Genomic DNA, 20,230 nt, shown 5'->3' on the forward strand with positions numbered 1-20,230 from the left:
AGGCCATCTACCATCCGTGGTTTATTGTGTAAAACCTGAAGAATTAAATGCCTGCAAAAAATATAAAGATCCTTGATCAAAGTAAACTTATCCATGCTTTTAACAGGAGCGAAGGTTAATCCTCTCTGTAGAACAGAGATCTTCAATGGTGAAAGTTGATGAGATAAATTAATAATTTGAAGCCCATCCTCCTGTACCTGTGTATCCATGAGCCCATCCTCCACATAGTCCTTCTTCTCTAATTGAGGAATTTTCTGTGTTGATTGTATTGCGGGGGTCTGCGTCCCCTGAAGCGAGTGTTTCTCGTAAACATGCGGCCGCTTGCGACGGCCCCTTCTGGTCCGGTGTCGGCCTTGCTCTCGGCCGAAGATAAAAAATCACTCCCTGTTGTGTAATCCAACTTGCGGGCCACCTCCACTGTTCTATCCGGGACTCTATTAATAGGAGCCCTATATCTAGTGTTCCCCTTATGTTTCCATTGAAATACCTGCTTCTCCTCAAAATCTCTATGATCTCTATGAAATTTGTTTTTTTTCTTATGTGTGATCTCCTTATCGTATCTGTCTAGAATATCTTTGAGCTTCACTTTAAAAGGAGACACTTGAGTCACTTCATCAAAAGCACTCAATTTGGTATCCAAATCTTTAATCTGTTTTTTAACTGAAACTAATAACTCCCTATCATGCTCCAATAACATATTCATGATGATGCCTGAACATCGCAGGAGTCCCTGCTCCCAAGTAACACGAAAATCTGAAGAGGGTTCCCATGCCGGATAAATAGAGACCCTCAGACCTCTTGGTACAATGTTAGATTTAATATACTCCTCCAAGGACCGAATATTCCACCATAGTCTGATACCCAACTTATGTGCTGCTGTTAACTCTGAAGTGATATTAGTAAATTCTGAACTAGGTATGCTCATATTGGAGGAAGAAAAGATGTCTGAAGACTGCGCCCTCCAGGCTGCATCTCTTGTGTCCCAGTCCATCTCAAAAAAGCCACAGTAAGGAAAGCTGAAACAAAACAAATATATAAGAACCAATAAAATAGCATCAATTATTGACACCATGCTTCAATGATAATGCTGCTACCAAGAACATACAATAATGTTTCCGGTCAATAACAAAGCACATACACTCCCAATCCGGTGTGTGCTGCCCATTAGAAAAACCAGCATAGCACTGATCAGGGAACAATATATTAACCCCTTCACCCCCAAGGGTGGTTTGCACGTTCATGACCGGGCCAATTTTTACAATTCTGACCACTGTACTTTTATGAGGTCATAACTCTGGAACACTTCTATGGATCCCGGTGATTCTGACATTGTTTTCTCGTGACATATTGTACTTCATGTTAGTCGTAAAATTTCATTCAAATAACTTGCGATTATTTGTGGAAAAAACGGAAATTTGGCAAAAAATTTTGAAAATTTCGCACTTTTCCAACTTTGAATTTTTAGGCCCTTAAATCACAGAGATACGGCACACAAAAAACTTGATAACTAACATTTCCCACATGTTTACTTTACATCAGCACAATTTTGGAACCAAAATTGTTTTTTGTTAGGAAGTTATAAGGGTTAAAAGTTGACCAGCGATTTCTCATTTTTACAACACCAATTTATTTTTAGGACCACATCACATTTGAAGCCACTTTGAGGGGTCTATATGATAGAAAATACCCAAAAGTGACACCATTCTAAAAACTGCACCCCCTAAGGTGCTCAAAACCACATTCAAGAAGTTTATTAACCCTTTAGGTGCGTCACAGGAATTTTTTTGAATATTTAAAAAAAAATGAACATCTAACTTTTTTTCACAAAAAAAATACTTCAGGTTCAATTTTTTTTATTTTACCAAGGGTAACAGGAGAAATTGGACTGCAAAAGTTATTGTGCAATTTGTCCTGAGTACGCTGATACCTGACTTGGGGGGGGGAACGACTGTTTCGGCGCATGGCAGAGCTCAGAATGGAAGGAGCGCCGTTTGACTTTTTCAATGCAAAATTGGCTGGAATTCAGATCGGATGCCATGTCACGTTTGGAGAGTCCCTGATGTACCTAAACAGTGGAAACCCCCTACAAGTGACCCCATTTTGGAAACTAGACCCCCCAAGGAACTTATCTAGATATGTGGTGAGAACTTTGAACCCACAAGGGCTTTACAGAATTTTATAACGTACAGCGGTACAATTAAAAAATCATATTTTTTCCACAAAAATGATCTTTTCACCCCAATTTTTATTTTCCCAAGGGTAACAGGACCCTAAAAGTTATTGTGCAATTTGTCCTGAGTATGCTGATACCCCACATGTGGGGGTAAACCACTATTTGGGCGCATGGCAGAGCTCGGAAGGGAAGCAGCGCCATTTGACGTTTTTGGCTGGAATTGAGATTGGACATCATGTCGCGATTGGAAAACCCCTGATGTACCAAAACAGTGGAAACCCCCCACAAATGACACCATTTTGGAAACTAGACCCCCTAAGGAACTTATCTAGATGTGTGGTGAGAACTTTGAACCCCCAAGGGCTTCACAGAAGTTTATAACATAAAGCCGTACAATTAAAAAATCATATTTTTTCCACAAAAATGATCTTTTCACCCTCAATTCTTATTTTTCCAAGGGTAACAGCACCCTAAAAGTTATTGTGCAATTTGTCCTGAGTACGCTGATACCCCACATGTGGGGGTAAACCACTATTTGGGCGCATGGCAGAGCTCGGAAGGGAAGCAGCGCCATTTGACATTTTTGGCTGGAATTGAGATCGGACACCATGTCGCGATTGGAAAACCCCTGATGTACCTAAACAGTGGAAACCCCCCACAAAGGACACCATTTTCGAAACTAGACCCCCTAAGGAACTTATCTAGATGTGTGGTGAGCACTTTGAACCCCCCAGTGCTTCACAGAAGTTTATAACGCCTGGGCGTGAAAATAAAAAATTCGTATTTTTTCCACAAACATGATCTTTTAGTCACCATTTTTTTATTTTCCCAAGGGTACCAGGAGAAATTGGACCCCAAAAGTTGTTGTCCAATTTGTCCTGAGTATGCTGATACCCAATATGTGGGAGAAAACTACTGTATGGGCACACGTCGTGGATCGGAAGGGAAGTAGTGACGTTTCGGAATGCAGACATTGATGGAATGGTCTGCAGGTGTCATGTTGCCTTTGGAGAGCCCCTAATGTACCTAAACAGTGGAATCCCCCCACAAATGACCCCATTTTGAAAACTAGACCCCCTAAGGAACTTATCTAGATGTGAAGTGAGCACTTTGAACACCCAAGGGCTTCACAGAAGTTTATAATGCCAGGGCATGAAAATTAAAAAATCGTATTTTTTCCACAAACATGATCAATTAGTCCCCAATTTTTTTATTTTCCCAAGGGTAACAGGAGAAATTGAACCCCAAAAGTTGTTGTCCAATTTGTCCTGAGTAAGCTGACACCCCATATGTGGGAGAAAACTACTGTATGGACACACGTCAGGGCTCGGAAGGGAAGTAGTGACGTTTTGGAATGCAGACATTGATGGAATGGTCTGCGGGTGTCATGTTGCCTTTGGAGAGCCCCTAATGTACCTAAACAGTGGAAACCCCTCACAAATGACCCCATTTTGAAAACTAGACCCCCTAAGGAACTTATCTAGATGTGAGGTGAGCACTTTGAACCCCCAAGGGCTTCACAGAAGTTTATAATGCCAGGGCATGAAAATTAAAAAATCGTATTTTTTCCACAAACATGATCAATTAGTCCCCAATTTTTTTTATTTTCCCAAGGGTAACAGGAGAAATTGAACCCCAATAGTTGTTGTCCAATTTGTCCTGATTACGCTGACACCCCATATGTGGGAGAAAACTACTGTATGGACATACGTCAGGGCTCGAAAGGGAAGTAGTGACGTTTTGGAATGCAGACTTTGATGGAATGGTCTACGGGTGTCATGTTGCCTTTGGAGAGCCCCTAATGTACCTAAACAGTGGAAACACCCACAAATCACCCCATTTTGGAAACAAGAACCCCTAAGGAACTTATCTAGATGTGTGGTGAGCACTTTGAACCCCCAAGGGCTTCACAGAAGTTTATAATGCCCCGGCATGAAAATAAAAAAATCGTATTTTTTCCACAAACATGATCAATTAGTCCCCAATTTTTTCATTTTCCCAAGGGTAACAGGAGAAATTGGACCGCAAAAGTTGTTGTCCAATTTGTCATGAGTACGCTGACACCCCATATGTGGGAGAAATCTTCTGTATGGACACACGTCGGGGCTCGGAAGGGAAGCAGTGCCATTTTGGAATGCAGACTTTGATGGAATGGTCTGTGGGTGTCATGTGCGTTTGGAGAGCCCCTGATGTACCTAAACTATTGAAACTCCCAACAAGTGACCCCATTTTGGACACTAGACCCCCCCACGGAACTTATCTAGATGTGTGGTGAGCACTTTGAATCCCCAAGTGCTTCACAGAAGTTTATAACGCTCGGACGTGAAAATAAAAAAAATCATTTTTTTCCACAAAAATGATATTTTTGCCCCCAATTTTTTATTTTCCTAAGGGTAACAGGAGAAATTGGACCCCAAAAATTGTTTTGCAATTTGTCCTGAGTAGGCTGATAAGCTACATGTGGGGGTAAAACACTGTTTGGGCGCATGGCAGAGCTTGGAAGGGAAGGAGCACCATATGACTTTTTCAACTCAGAATTGGCTGGAATTGAGATCAGACGCAATGTTGCATTTGGAGAGCCCCTGATGTGCCCAAACAGTGGAAACCCCCAATTCTAACTCCAACCCGAACCCCAACACACCCCTAACCCTAATCTCAGCCCTAACCCAAGCCCTAACCCTAGCCCTAACCCTAATGGAAAAATGGAAATAAATACATTTTTTTAATTTTATTATTTTTCCCTAACTAAGGGGGTGATAACGGGGGGTTTGATTTACTATTTATGGCGGTTTTTATTTTTGGCAGCTGTCGCACGCTAAAAGACGCTTTTTATTGTAAAAATACTTTTTGCATCACCACATATTGAGAGCTTTAATTTTTCCGTATTTTGACCCACTGTGTCATGTGAGGTCTTATTTTTTGCGGGACGAGTTGACGTTTTTATTGGTACCATTTTCGGGCACGTGACATTTTTTGATCGATTTTTATTCCGATTTTTGGGACGCAGAATGAACAAAAACCAGCGTTTCATGAATTTCTTTTGGGGGAGTGCGTTTACACCGTTCCGCGTGCGGTAAAATTGATAAGGCGGTTTTATTCTTCGGGTTAGTACGGTTACAGCGATACCTCATTTAGGTCTTTTTTTATGTTTTGTCGGTTTTATGCAATGAAAACTATTTTATATAAAAAATAATTATTTTTGCATCGCTTTATTCTGCGAGCTATAACTTTTTTATTTTTTCGCTGATGATGCTGTTTGGTGGCTCGTTTTTTGCGGGACAAGATGACGTTTTCAGCGGTACCATGGATATTTATATGCGTCTTTTTGATCGCGTTATTACACTTTTTGTTTGGCGGTACGATAAATCATTATTTTTTGCTTCGTTTTTTATTTTTATTTTTTAAGGGGTTCGCTAAAGGGGTTAACTAATGGGACAGTTTTATAGGGCGGGACGTTACAGACGCGGCGATACCTAATATGTGTACTTTTATTGTTTTGGTTTTTTTTTTATTTTCAAAAAATGAATTTATTGGGGAATATTTATTTTTTATTTTACTAATTTATTTGGCGATTTTTTAAAAATTATTTTTACACTTTTTTTTTATTTGTTTTTTTACTTTATTACATAGTCCCAGGTGGGACATCACTGTCCTGTGGCAGATCGCTGATCTGTCACATCACAGATCACTGTGACAGATCAGCAATCTGTCACAGGCATTGAAGAAGACTTCCTCTTGCCTGCGCTTTGCAGACACTGAGGAAGCCAGCTTCCTCCAGGCCCCCGTCGCCATCTTGGATTCGGGGGCCTGGAGGAAAGGAGCCCCCCGCAGCAGCGCTGCACATTGCGCTGCCGTTGGGGGCTCAGGGAAGCACGGAGGGAGCCCCCTCCCTGACGATGCTTCCCTTTAACTCCCGGTACACCGCGATCATGTTTGATCGTGGTGTGCAAGGGGTTAACGTGTCGGGGGCGGTCCGTGACCGCCCCTGACACATAGTGCCGGGTGTCAGCTGTGATAATCAGCTGACACCCGGATGCGATCAGCGGCGCTCACCACGTGGGCGCCGCTGATCGCGGTACACGTACTATCACGTCCATGGGCATAGGGGCCCGGGTCCCATGGACGGGATAGTACGTCGGATGTCAGGAAGGGGTTAAACACAATAGGGCGCACTAACTGTGCCAATAATAAAGAATTATATGAGGAAAGGTGCCGCAACAGTGGAATAAACTGTAGAAAAAGAAGAAAAGGCACCACTGCAAGGAGCGCACACTAAACTCAATAAAGTAGAAATGTTTATTGATGCAAAAAAGATATTAAAAACATGCTAAAAACATGATAGGCAACCCACAATAATACAATATAATGGTTGAACATTTATGACATATATATATATCTCCAATATGATAATCTATATACCGTCCAACCTATATAAGAATATTTCAGCAACCACCCTAAAGTAAGGCTCATGGGGACCAACAGGCCCTAATACGATGGAGTAACCACCCACAGGTCAACAAAAAAAAAATTTTTTTCTGGTGTCCAAAATATTTTAATGAATTTGGGGTATTTTTGGGGTGCTGATTCTGAATATGCTATCAGTTTTGCCAGATTGGCTCAAGTTTTTGAGATTTTTGGTATCTTATTTATAGCACTTGTTGGTAAATGCGACGCATCATCTCATTAATTTCTTTGGATTAGTACTTGAACTGAGCAGTTCTCAATATAGTTTTGTGTTAATTAGTGTTCTAAAAGTTTGTTCATAGCTTGATTTTTGCACTAACTTTATGTTGTTGTCTGTTTTCCAGTGAAAAGCATGAACTCATCAAGAAGAAGTTGTCTTAACGATCCAGACTCATTCTGTTACATTTGTGGTGAATATACACTGCCAAAACATAGAAGAAACATAACAGACTTCGTTAAAAAAGTGTATTTTGCCTATTTTGGGGTTATGCTTGGGGACCAAGACAAGTTTTGGGCACCACACATAGTGTGCAAAGCATGTATCGAATTATTACGAAAATGGAGCAAAGGACAAAGAACAAGCTTCAAATTTGGTGTTCCAATGGTGTGGAGAGAGCAAAAAAATCATCATGATGACTGTTATTTCTGTGCAGTGCAAGTACAAGGATTCAATAAGCATAAGAAACGAAAATGGGAGTATCCTAACATGGAATCTGCAAGAAGGCCTGTCCCTCATTGTGAAGATGTGCCTGTACCTGTGTTTACCATGTTACCTGACCTTCCCCCACCTGATGATGATGAAATGCAGGGTATGGAGCTAAGCATTAGTTCTGGAAGTGAACTAGAATATGAAGGAAGTTTCAGAACACCTACGCAATTTACCCAAGGAGAGCTCAACGATCTAATAAGAGACCTCAACCTCTCAAAAAGTGCATCCGAACTTTTAGCTTCAAGGCTAAGTGAAAAAAATTGTCTGACGCCTGGAACTAAAATTACATCTTACAGGACCAGAGAAGAAGCACTTCTTCCATTTTTCTGTGAAGATGACCTACTTGTATATTGTAAGGATATTCCTGGCCTGATGCTGCAAATGGGTTTACAAGTATATCGTCCTGTAGACTGGAGGCTTTTCATAGATAGTTCTAAAAGGAGTTTGAAATGTGTTTTGTTGAACAATGGCAATCAGTGTGCATCTCTTCCAGTAGCTCACTCAACTAAACTTGCAGAACAATACCAAAATGTCAAAATGGTCTTGGAGAAACTGTGCTACCATGAACATTCGTGGCTGATATGTGTTGATTTAAAAATGGTCAACTTTTTACTTGGACAGCAAAGTGGATACACAAAGTATCCTTGCTTCATCTGCATGTGGGATAGTAGAGCAAAACATCAGCACTGGGAGAAACTGAATTGGCCTCCAAGGGACACCTTGACAGTAGGAGCATCAAACATAGTGAACGAACCTTTGGTGGACAGGGAAAAAATCATTCTACCACCACTTCACATAAAGTTAGGATTAATGAAGCAGTTCGTCAAGGCATTAGACAAAGATGGTAATTGCTTCATGTACATCTGCAGATCTTTCCCTGGTCTTAGCAGCGAAAAACTGAAGGCAGGAATCTTTGATGGTCCTCAAATTCGGAAACTCATTAAAGATTCAAATTTTCCTAAGGAAATGAATGACATTGAAGCTGCTGCATGGTGTAGTTTTGTGTTGGTAGTGAAGAACTTCTTGGGAAATCAAAAGGCAGACAATTATGAAGAACTGGTACAAAACATGCTATTGAGATTTAGAAATCTGGGTGTACACATGAGCATTAAATTGCATTATCTTCACAGTCACTTGGACAGATTTCCAGAAAACCTTGGAGATTTTAGCGAAGAACAAGGGGAGAGATTTCATCAGGATATTATGGTGATGGAGGAAAGGTACCAAGGCAGATGGGACAGACATATGATGGCTGATTACTGCTGGAATCTACAGCGTGACTGCCCCAATAGCTCACATAGAAGAAAATCATATAAAAAGCGCTTTTCCAGCGATTAAATGTCTCCTATCTTTCATGTCTTGTTCATTTTTGAAGATTACTTTCTAAAACTAGTTAAAATAAACTAAAATCAACATTTACTTTGTTAAATTTATTGTATTCATGACAATATCAATAAAATTAATGCGCGTGTAGCAAATTACGTCTTTTTTTTTACACATTTTACGAAAAATCTCAAAAACTTGAGCCAATCTGGCAAAACTGATGACATATTCAGAATCAGCACCCCAAAGTTACCCTAAATTCAATGAAATATCTTTGGCACCAAAAATGCTGTTGACCAATACACTCCAAATAATCATAGGTATTTTCTATTCAAGGCAATTGGACCACAATAGGCCTCAGACCAGAAAGGCCAGAATCCACCACTTGGGAGCAGGGACTCCTGCGATGTTCAGGCATCATCATGAATATGTTATTGGAGCATGATAGGGAGTTATTAGTGTCAGTTAAAAAACAGATTAAAGATTTGGATACCAAATTGAGTGCTTTTGATGAAGTGACTCAAGTGTCACCTTTTAAAGTGAAGCTCAAAGATATTCTAGACAGAAACGATAAGGAGATCACACAAGAAAAAAACCAAATTTCATAGAGATCGTACAGGAAATATGTATATCTTTGTACCGTGTTAGCCAGTAGATAGAAAAATATTCAAGATTGAGAGTCCTCAGTAGTTGATACCTTTTAATGGCTAACTGAAAAGATGGTAATACATTGCAAGCTTTCGAGACTACTCAGGTCTCTTCATCAGGCTAGACTAATACAAAATCTGAAGTCACATATTTATGCACAATACAGCCTAGAAAAAATGCAATAGATAAGACAAGTGACGTGAAGCAGAACTATCAATATGGGAGAGGGAGAAACATAAATATAAACATTGGACCAGTTCATAGATAAGGAGTCTGGATGTTTTATGGTCCTCTGATTGGGGTCTAGTTCTGTGTTGCCCTGCAAGGTTTTAAAAGGAAATTCCTTAATTGATGTAAAAAGACATAAATCCATGCGACACATTCATTCCAGCACTGAGAGTGTCAAAGTTCGTCATAAATTTGTACTCCCAAACTCGTCTCTCTCTCTGAGATGTGAAGTTACCTTTCAATACCAGTAATTTCATATCCATGCTGCTGTGATCAGGGATACAGAAATGTTTTGCCACAGGTAGATCCATTCTTTTTTCTCTTATTGTGTGACGATGAGCATTCATCCTTGTTCTAAGCTTTTGCCCTGTCTCCCCCACATACAGACCCCCAGTTGGACATTTAGTACAAATAATTAAGTACACCACATTAGATGTAATGCAGGTGAAAGTACCTGGGATCTTGTAGTCCTGATGTGAGTTGGGGATCTTTATCTTGTCCGTGGTCATTATAAATGGACAGGTTTTACATTTTTTCTGGTTGCAAGGAAAGGTTCCTGCAGCTGTTGGAGAGGACAGGGAGCTTCTGACAATGATGCTTCTTAAATTTGGGGGCTGCCTAAAACACAGCAGTGGGGGGTCTGGAAAAATGGATTTTAATCGGGCATCTTTTTGTAGTAAAGGTTGTAATTTCCGTGCAGCTCCCCTTAGCACCTCCAGATAGAGATCGTAGAGATTTTGAGGAGAAGCAGGTATTTCAATGGAAACATAAGGGGAACACTAGATATAGGGCTCCTATTAATAGAGTCCCGGATAGAACAGTGGAGGTGGCCCGCAAGTTGGATTACACATCAGGGAGTGATTTTTTATCTTCGGCCGAGAGCAAGGCCGACACCGGACCAGAAGGGGCCGTCGCAAGCGGCCGCATGTTTACGAGAAACACTCGCTTCAGGGGACGCAGACCCCCGTAATACAATCAACACAGAAAATTCCGCAATTAGAGAAGAAGGACTATGTGGAGGATGGGCTCATGGATACACAGGTACAGGAGGATGGGCTTCAAATTATTAATTTATCTCATTATCAACTTTCACCATTGGAGATCTCTGTTCTACAGAGAGGATTAACCTTCGCTCCTGTTAAAAGCATGGATAAGTTTACTTTGATCAAGGATCTTTATATTTTTTGCAGGCATTTAATTCTTCAGGTTTTACACAATAAACCACGGATGGTAGATGGCCTGGATCAGACGGATCATCAGGTGCTACAGGACTTATTGGATCTTTTGCAAGAGGACTCAAACAATGGTAAAAGTCAGTTTCCTTACAAAAACAAATCCATGGTAGCTCCACCCTTTGCCTTGGTCCCAGCCATTAGGGTCTTTTTTGAATTGGTCCGAAAAGATTTTCTGGCCATCCCCGCTAGGTCACGTGTTATGGATAACTTACACGCGAGGGAAAGATTAGCTGTGGATAACATCAGGTCTAATAAATTGTTTGTTATCAAAGAGGCCGATAAGGGCGGGAATGTAGTGTTGTGGCCGCATGAACTCTATCAGGAAGAGGCTCACCGCCAATTGGATAATGTCCAATATTATAAAAGATTACCATCGGATCCAACAGGACCGTTTTCAATTAAATTTAGGAGGTTGCTCGATAGAGCATTTGAGTTGGGCATTATTAACAAGAAGGAAATGGATTTTTTGTGCGTTGAACATCCTGTCACGCCCACCTTTTATATGTTGCCCAAGATCCACAAAGATCTGGTGAGACCCCCCGGTCGACCGATAGTTGCCAGCATAGGTAGCCTATGTGAAAAGGCTTCTATCTATGTGGACTACTTTCTCCAACCCATAGTCAAGGCCTTACCATCCTATATACAAGATACTTCCCATTTTATCAGGAAATGTCGAGATATAATCTTGCCCCCTGGGGCTCTTTTTGTGACTTGCGATGTGGAATCGCTTTATTCAAATATTGATCATTCTGATGGCATTACATCGATATTATATTTTCTTGACCAGGCAGTCCAGTCAGATAGAATGCATGACTCGTTCATCGTGGATCTGCTGGGATTTGTTATGAAACATAATTTTTTTTTCTTCGACAGATCTTTTTATCTTCAGACCTCCGGTGTGGCCATGGGGGCCAGATGTGCCCCGGTTTTGGCGAATCTATTTCTCGGATGGTGGGAGGCTACTCAGGTATATGTTACAGGTTCTTTCAGTGATAAAGTGCGACATTGGTCGCGCTTTATCAATGACATATTTTTTATCTGGACTGGTACAGTAGAGGAATGTGATGTTTTTATGGGGTTATTGAATTCTAACCCGCATAACATCGTGCTCACTTATACCGTGTCCTCTGTTTCAGTGACCTTTTTGGATCTTACGGTTTCCAATTTGAATGGGGGCATTTCCACAAGATTATTTAGGAAGCTTACTGCTACGAATAGTCTGTTGGACTATACCAGTTTTCATCCGGCCCATACCAGAAATGGAGCTCCTGTAGGGCAATTTTTGAGAATACGGAGAAACTGCACATCGGATGAAGCATTTCGTGAGGAAGCCTCAAATTTAACCAAGCGCTTTAAGAAGAGGAATTATCCTCGGGGCAGTATCTCACGAGCTTACCAACGAGCGAATGGATGCACACAGGACTATCTCTTAGCCACACGTGATAAGATTCGAGATTCAAGGCCCCGTTTTATCACACAGTATAACAGCCAATGGTCACAGGTGAGAGAAGTTCTTGGGAAGCATTGGGGTATACTGACGACGGATCTGCAGACTTCTGCTCTTGTGTCGGAGCAGCCCTGTATTACAGCAAGAAGGGCACCGAACCTTAGAGACATTTTAACTAAAAGTCACTATATGAGACCAACAATTGGGTTAGATAGGGGCATAATACTCAGGGGTTCATTCGCATGTGGTAATTGTACCATATGTCCCCACATGCATTCTACTAGGGATTATTTTGTGAACCCAAGAGATGGAATCAGACATAAATTGATGTCGTACATTAATTGTAAAACTAATTGTGTGGTCTATGCTTTAATTTGTCCATGTCATCAGGTGTATATTGGTCAAACTTCTCAGGAGTTACGCCGTAGGATACAGAAACATTTCTCGACGATCAATTTGGCATATACCGATCAAACTAAGGGCAAGGCTTTGACATCTGTGGCAGCCCATTTCCTGACCCACCATGCTGGTAAGGTTGCCGATACTAGGGTGGTTGGATTGGAGAAAATATCACTGTCTAATAGGGGAGGTTCACCTAGGAAATTATTATTACAAGTGCAATCCAGGTGGATTTTCAACTTGGATTCATTGAGCCCTAATGGCTTAAATGAAGAGCTCTTGTTCACAGGGTTCCTAGGTTGATTTTTCATGAGGTCTCCCTTTCTTTTCCCTCTAGGTTGTGCCCTTTTTGGATATGTCCATTAGAGGGAAGACGGTCACTTGTCATCGTGTTGAAGTCGTACCAAAGATGTATTGCATTGGCCCTGACCCATATATATATCGAGTTATTGTATTAAACTTGGGATTATTTATTGGATTTATCATGCCTTAGTATATATATGGATGTAAAGTATCTTGTATAGTTGCTGAGGGATTCCTTTATAGGAACAATGTCTTGACCACTGGACGCCCTAATAAATGTGATTGGTTCTCACTAGGCTGGTGTAATAGGATTTGATAATAGTGTCCGTATTATTGGGGTTATGGGGACCAATTTTTGAGATATTGGTTTGAATTGCCGATGGTGGATGGGCCACGTATAGTAAAAATGAAGTTTTACTATTTCTGATTGACGCATTAATTCCAGTTGACTATTTTCCCAATTTTATTGAATTAATTCCCCTTTTTTTTTCCCCTTCTTGGGATATCATGTCATCTGAAAACCATTGATGTTGTAATTATCAACTGGGATATATATATAACAATACTCCATATTTATTTAATGGAGTGTGGTCCATTCCATATACATGGGTTCCCCCTTTTGCCCTTATTTTCCATATTGGTATTGTTTACACATTTTTTGGGGCTTGATAGATTTTCAGATTTTTCATTTCCTCCCTTCCCCTTTTTTGTTTTGGTTATGTTTTGCTTTAGATTATACATTTTTGTTTTCTCATTTATATATTATACATATACATTTTTTATTTGTGGGTTCTATTATGATCACTCCTGCATACCCTGATCCACTTTATCTTTTTTTATTTATTTTGTGTGTCCCATCCTCATGTATCTGTGTATGTTGTATTGTCCTATGTTTGTCTTTGTGTTTTGCGCGCCTGGGAGCTCTGCACTAATTGTGCTCTCCAGCTTAATCTATGGAGACATGTCCTTAAAGCGCTGTGTATTTACCTATTTGCAGCACAATAGCTGCATGCATGTCTATCCTGCGTTTCATGGGAGAGCCTTATGCGTCCCACTGGACGCAGGCGCGGTGGAGTTCTGACTCATCATGAGTCACGTGTGGATTCTACAGCGCATGTGCGGCGGCCATGTTTTTTCATGAGACCGGGACGCCGGTCTCTGAGAAGGGCTTTTCTGATGGAGGGGGCTCCGTTACGGCGCGCAATTACATACACCTGGCCTCAGTAAGGTATTTAAACAATCTGGACCCTAACCAGCTCACTTCCCCTGACGAAGCCGCACGGGTTGTGGCGAAACGCGTGGGGTATGGTCCTGGGTTGGGCACCCACTCTTGTTACTTCATTACAGCTTGACCGCTAATTGTGCTCGGTGTGGCAATTGATATACTGGGTGGTGGATTCTGGCCTTTCTGGTCTGAGGCCTATTGTGGTCCAATTGCCTTGAATAGAAAATACCTATGATTATTTGGAGTGTATTATTGGTGGTTACTCAATCGTATTAGGGCCTGTTGGTCCCCATGAGCCTTACTTTAGGGTGGTTGCTGAAATATTCTTATATAGGTTGGACGGTATATGGATTATCATATTGGAGATATATATATGTCATACATGTTCAACCATTATATTGTATTATTGTGGGTTGCCTATCATGTTTTTAGCATGTTTTTAATATCTTTTTTGCATCAATAAACATTTCTACTTTATTGAGTTTAGTGTGCGCTCCATGCAGTGGTGCCTTTTCCTTCTGATTCCACTGGTCAGACGCCGTTCCTTCTCAATTACGGCCAGCATCCGCGCGTACCTGTCCCGATGCCAGTGTCTTCCACTGATTCCAGGGTGGCAGACTGGGCAGTGGAGGCTCGTGACATTTGGGATCACACCCAGGATGCTATTCGAGCCTCTAAAGAGAGAATGAGAGCATCAGCCGACACATCGGCGTCCCGCTCCAACTTTTGCCCCTAGCGACTTGGTGTGGCTCTGCGCGTAATGTCAAGCTGCGGGCCGAGTCCTCCAAGTTCGCTCCACAATACATTGGTCCCTTCAAGGTCCTCAAGTGCATCAGCTCAGTGGTCTACCATCTGGCTCTTCCACCACACTTGGCCATCTCTGACGTCTTCCATGTGTCCCTTCTCACCACACTTGGCCATCTCTGACGTCTTCCATGTGTCCCTTCTCAAGCCTGTTCACATGGCTCGGTTTTCCGAGTCATCTGCCGCCGGATGAGTTTGAGGTCAACGCCATTGTGGGAAGCAGGATTGTGCGTGGCAAAAAATTTTATTTGGTGGACTGGAAGAGTCATGGTCCGGAGGCCCGGACCTGGGAGCCAGTGGAGAACATCCACGTCCCGCTCCTGATTGCGGCGCTTGAGTGTGCCGAGGCTCAGAGGGGAGGGGGCCCTAGGAGGTGGGTAATGTTAGATGTCGGGTTCCTGCAGCTGCACAGCGGGAATCCAGAGCCTTGCATCCTGCGGTCTCCCATTCTTCTCCGACCACTCAGGAGCCTGCACAGCAATCTCGGCGTCGCAGGCGCTCTGCTCAGAATAGTTCTGTAGGACTGGTTGTTGCTGCCACCTCTGGGTCAGCAATAGCAGCGCAGGCTGCCCTGCAGCAAGCCACTCCAGTGGCTAAGTCCTCTTGTCTCGCTACTGGGCATGCTCACGAGACGATCTCCCATTGGAGATCGGGAGTCACGAGCTCAGGTCCTTCCCCTGATCTGATTGGTCCATCCCAGAGATCTGGAAGGTCCCGCACAGCTATAAAAGGTCCGCATGGCCGCTCGGCTATGCGCTAGTATAGACTTTACTTGCTAGATGTGTGAATGGTGATGGATGTATGATTCTGGTGACTGACTTATTAAGATTCCCCTCCCTCTGATAATACGCATGTGGATAGGGAACTAGAAGAAGAGTCAGCGCCAGTCAGTGGCTAGCCATTGGCCACTGTGCACACCACACCTCTGTCCTAGCTTCCGACAGTGCGCCTGTTACCGGGCACTGTCGATCAGCAGCAGAGTCTGTTGCAGCGCTGCATTCAGCAGCACGTACCGGCATCCGCAGTAGCAACGCCGCACGCATGGTAGGTCTAGCCGGACACCGATCACTGTCTTGGACCCGTGTCCTGTGACCAGATACCATGCGTGTGATTTCGCTGAGACCTGTGAGTCTAACAGGCTCAGTATTTATGTTTGTGTTACAGTGCCTATGTGAGTTAACAGAGTCCGCTCTGCGCACATCGGGTGACGTTGAACCCGTGCGCATTATACCGCCATATAGCGTGTCTGCCATTGTCTAGCAGCGGTTTTATCACCTACTGCACGGTGGACCCCAGGCGACGAACGCATTTTCTATTATTTAATATTTAGTGCGTTCCGCCGTCCCTAACAAGGAGGATGTTGTACCGAAGAATTATTAAGGAAAGAGTCCAGATGGATCTTCAACCTGCATAGCCTCGCACCAGGAGGCCTTAATGAGGAATTATTATTTACTGGTTTCTACAAAAAATGAAGGACAGATGTTCGTGTTCATTATATCTTCGATTCATGTATTGGTCAGTTTGAACACACCACCATATAATTAAGTATAAAATCTTCAATCGCTGAATTTTTTGTATTATACATTTTTTTTTCTTTTTTTTTGATTTTTCATCTCCCTATTCCTCTCTTCTGCGAGGTTTCAATTTGTAATTTTTGTAGGGTATTTACAGTAATGTATTTGGTATTATCTATATTTACATATTCATTTTGGTTGGGATAAAGGGAAGCAAGAGTAAAGAAAGATATAAATGGTTTGACTTTTTCATCCCTCCATTTTTGCTAAAAATTCTTATCCTGATAGGTCATGTATATCAATGCAAATGCGATGATCTACACATCTATTTGCAAATCAGACAATAGAAAAGGGAGGGTTGAGAAAATAGGACACTGGTAATGGGAAGGGGAGAAAGAGAGAACAAGAAAAGTCCCTCTGTTTTTCCTGGGTCAAATGGTCATGAAAAACAACTTTTGTCATTCATAATTGTGCATTCCCCCCTTTATATTTGTGTCTTTATTAAATGTTAAGATCATTTTTGACTGTTTCTTAGTATAAAGTAGGGTTCATTTGGATCTCTTTGAAGACTTGACATGACTCTTTAATATTGGTTCACTGAGCAACTACATATAGTGGATTTCTTATTTATTCAAAGTATGGTACATAACACCAGTCTACGTTATTTATCATGCAATCTGCATTATGCAGGTCCACTATATGTCTTTATGTGGGAAAGTATAGCTCTATATTGCGTATGATTTTTTCATGATTTTTGCTTGGGCATCAACGTCTTACCCTTTATCATCTATGTAATATAATTCCTTTAGTGGCTTTATATGGGGATTCACAGCTCTACTTTGGCGTCGAACAATTTTCTCTTTTTGTATATATCTCCTTTGTTTAAAGCATTTAAATTTTTGTGCGTTTTGTTATCTACACAACATATATGTATTTAGTTGTCCCATTTGAGGATCAATAACAACACATTTCGTTTGTATCAGACTTTTTGCTTATTAGCGGCAATATACTGAATATATGATGGTGATTCTATGCAATATACTCTTGTTCATTGGCGCCTTACTGACGCCGAGCCCATGCTGGAATAACATAGTCCACGTGTAAGTAATCTTTATTGATTATTAGGCACATAAAATGATACGCTCTGTGACAACCAGCACACCTTCATTTCTCCCTTGAGGAAGCCACGCTTCTGGTGGCAATACGTGTGGGGTTTCTTCCCCCTCCTCCTTGAACCATATGCTGGCATTAAGGTTCACTATCATGGGCTCTGTTAGTATGCAATTTATTTTGGTCTGAAGAGTATAGGCTAGGTGTTTATTATATGAACTTCTTTTACAGTCCATCCATTATTATTGGGGAATATCTTGTGGTTTCTTATTTATTGATGAGCCATAGCTGCATTATTTGAAATATTTGCCCATAGTTTATACTAACACTATTGTCTTTTTCAGCACTTTATTTCATATTTGCACAAAAAGCTTTATTTTGCATGATATAAAGCAAATGTACTTTCGTGTGTTTTTCTATTGAAAAACTAATATATGGTTCATAAAGGGTATTTTTTATAAACTTGTGTTATTATGGAAACTATATCCTATTTTGCCTGGCACAATGGATGAGAATACGTGGTCTTTATTATAAGGCTTTTTTTGATGGTGTTGTTATGTGGCCAAATTGTTTTGGGTCTTTTTAAGTGTTTTTAAACATGTCACTTTCTGTATGCTTTCTTTGTGTCAATAAAATTTATTTTCGCATATATATTTTTTCTTGAAATATTTCAATTATTATTGTTGGGTTGATCACCCATTTATACACACATCTTTCTCTGGGTTGCTATGTCTATGCTTATGTGTGTGGTTGATGATCCCCATCTGAGAGTTAAAATCCATTAGTGCCCTCAAGTTTCTTGCTTTACTGTGCTGGACCCCGTTCCATATGCCACAGCTTATGTCTGTCTGTTCAGTATTGCTTGTCCCCTGTTATATCAGTATCTTTTGTTTTGCTTCCAGTTCACACCAGAATTCTGATCTAGTGGGGGGAGGTCATGTGGCCTCAGTATTTTTGCATATCAGACATGTTGGATTTTTTTCTTAGGGTTTTTTGCGTGATTGCAGACAGTATCTTTCCTGTCCTGTGCTATCTAGACAGTTTGGGCCTCATCATTTGCTTACTCTATTTTCTGCTTGTGTCTGTGCTTCATCTTGTCTCACCGGCAATATATGTTTGGGGGCTACCTATTCCTTTGGGGTTCTACTCCGGGGCAGTTAGCTTTCCCCTTTCTTGCTTTAGGCTTAGTTAACTCTTTGGCTGTGCCGAGGTGTCTAGGGCATCGTAGGTACGTCCCACGGCTAATTCTAGTTGTGTTGTTAGTTTTAGGGGTCTGCAATCCGCTAAGTTACCAACCTTTCTGGTTTTCTGGTTGCCTAGCTAATTCCTCGGCTATCCTCCTCGGTGACCTAATCATAACAGCCATGAGTCTGGACGGCATATTCCTCACCCTGATCCTCCCTCCTCAAACCATGCCGAGTGCCCGGAGACAACTGATCCTACACTTGGACACTCTAACGAGCTGTTCACTTTTCCATTTAGGGTAAGTGCACACGCTGTGGATTGCTCTGCGGATTTGGCCGCATGGATTTTGTAAAATCCGCAGGTAAATCTGCAGGTCAAAAGACCTGCGGTTTTACCTGCGGATTGGCCTGCGGTTTTGCCCTGCGGTTTTTCATCTCCACAATGGAGGAGATGGCAAACCGCAGCGGTATCCGCAGAAAGAATTGACATGTCAATTCTTTCTGCGGTTTTGAAACCGCGGAAAAATCTGCACCATCTGCACTGCGGTTTTTAATATCCATAGGATATTATGGTACTGTACACCGCAGCAAAAACTGCTGCGGATACGCAGCGGCCGAATCCGCTGCGGAACCGCAGCAGAATCCGCAGCGTGTGCACACACCCTTATAGATTCGGGCCTCTAGCCCGGTCCACTTGAAGCGGGGCAAGATGAGATTGCATTAAGCGATGCCCAAATATTTGAGCAGCCATGGTCAAATGAGGCAACTGTGGGAACGTGTCACAACAGGTGTACGAGGATGAGACAGAATTGCCAGAAAGTCAAGAGGAGGACAAGGGTGCGGAAGTGGAAGTCGAGGTGGTGTATGATATAGTAATTCACCCAACCTGGCAGGAGGACATGCAGAGTGAGGACAGTAGCACGCAGGGGGAGGGAGGGATAGCACCCCAACAGGCAGGAAGAAGCAGTGTGATGGCCGCAGAAAGAAGGCGGGCAACTGTTCCTTGCAACACCTACACAACAGAAGTTGTCAGTACAACAGTTAGGTCTTCCCGAGTCTGGTTGCTTTTTAAAGACTCTGCCGATGACCCCAAACAGGCCATTAGTGCCACCTGCCATGCCCGCATCGGTAGGGGTAGCAAAAATACCAGCCTGACCACCATCATCATGATCAGGCACATGGCAGCAAAGCACCGACTTTGTGGGCTGAACCCTAGGGTCCAGGAACAGGATCTGTGGCTGACAACACTGCTTCTTCCACTGTTGTGCATGGAAGCCCATCCCCTGTCCATGCTGCTTGCGAAGATACCTCCTGCCTGCACCTGTCGTTGCACACTCAAATACAACCATCATCAAGCACGTTCACGTTCTTGTCCCAGTGCAGCGTTCAGTTGAATATACCCCAGTACTTGGAACACAAGCGTAAATATGCAGCCAATGCCCCACAGGCCACAGTATTAAATTC

General features: G+C 42.1%; 1 long non-coding RNA gene across 1 annotated transcript in view; it reads right to left on the bottom strand.

Annotated features, from left to right (window-relative positions):
• Positions 1 to 209: 209 nt before the first annotated feature.
• Positions 210 to 20,230, bottom strand: part of LOC141082524 (uncharacterized) — an 84,938-nt gene continuing 64,917 nt past the window's right edge. Inside the window, exon 5 of the long non-coding RNA XR_012230527.1 lies at positions 210 to 1,016. This is a non-coding gene — a long non-coding RNA (uncharacterized lncRNA). The remainder of the gene's footprint in view (positions 1,017 to 20,230) is intronic.

The sequence above is a fragment of the Dendrobates tinctorius genome, unplaced genomic scaffold (assembly GCF_039654945.1).
Source record: "Dendrobates tinctorius isolate UK_male_01 unplaced genomic scaffold, ASM3965494v1 ptg000018l, whole genome shotgun sequence".
NCBI classification, from domain to species: Eukaryota; Metazoa; Chordata; class Amphibia; order Anura; family Dendrobatidae; genus Dendrobates; species Dendrobates tinctorius.